The following is a 753-nucleotide window of genomic DNA, read 5'->3' on the forward strand; positions in this document are numbered from 1 at the left end:
TCATGGGAGAACTTGATATCCCAACAATTCCAGCATCTCCTTCAAGCATTTTGCTGCCCACTGTAGCTCGAAATTATGAGCTTAAATCTTCTCATCTTAATATGCTGCCTTCCTTTTATGGTTTACCTAATGAAGATCCATTGACTCATATAAAGGATATTTTTAATGTTGTGAGTTCTTTTCCCTTGACAGGTGTGACAGAAGATCAACTTCGAATGAGAGTGTTTCCATACACTTTAAAGGATAAGGCGAAGTATTGGTTGAATTCTTTGAAGCCTGGTTCACTCACTACATGGTCTGCCATTCAAAAGAAGTTCCTGGAAAAATACTTCTCCACGCAAAAGACCGACATGCTTAGGGACAAGATCTTGTTATTTGCACAGCAAGATGATGAATCGTTTTGTGAAGCATGGGAGAAATTCAATGGGTTGCTCAACCAATGTCCTCATCATGGGATTCCATTGAAGCTTCAAATGCGTATGTTTTATAAAGGACTAACCCCTTCTAGTCATAATATAGTCACCAATTTTGCAGGTGGTTCTTTTAAAACCAAAACTCCAGAAGAAACGTACGAACTCTTTGAGGAGATAGCAATGGAGACCCAACATACGGATACAAGAGGTAAACGTGTTATTAGTGGTTCTAATGATGCTTCTAGTGTGCAGATTTCAAAACTGGAACAAAAGCTAGATGCTCTTCTTGCATTAAACTCAAGAAGCCCTCCGAAGGAAGTGTGTAGCATTTGTGAATCTC

At 39.2% G+C, this 753-nt stretch overlaps 1 non-coding gene across 1 annotated transcript; it reads right to left on the reverse strand.

Moving 5' to 3' along the window:
- Positions 1 to 350: 350 nt before the first annotated feature.
- On the reverse strand, positions 351 to 457 carry LOC148295667 (small nucleolar RNA R71). Its single transcript, XR_015834851.1, has one exon. It is a non-coding gene; the product is annotated as a small nucleolar RNA R71 (small nucleolar RNA).
- Positions 458 to 753: the final 296 nt, after the last annotated feature.

Source organism: Prunus avium, chromosome 3, assembly GCF_965620075.1.
Source record: "Prunus avium chromosome 3, drPruAviu1.hap1.1, whole genome shotgun sequence".
In the NCBI taxonomy this organism is placed as follows: domain Eukaryota; kingdom Viridiplantae; phylum Streptophyta; class Magnoliopsida; order Rosales; family Rosaceae; genus Prunus; species Prunus avium.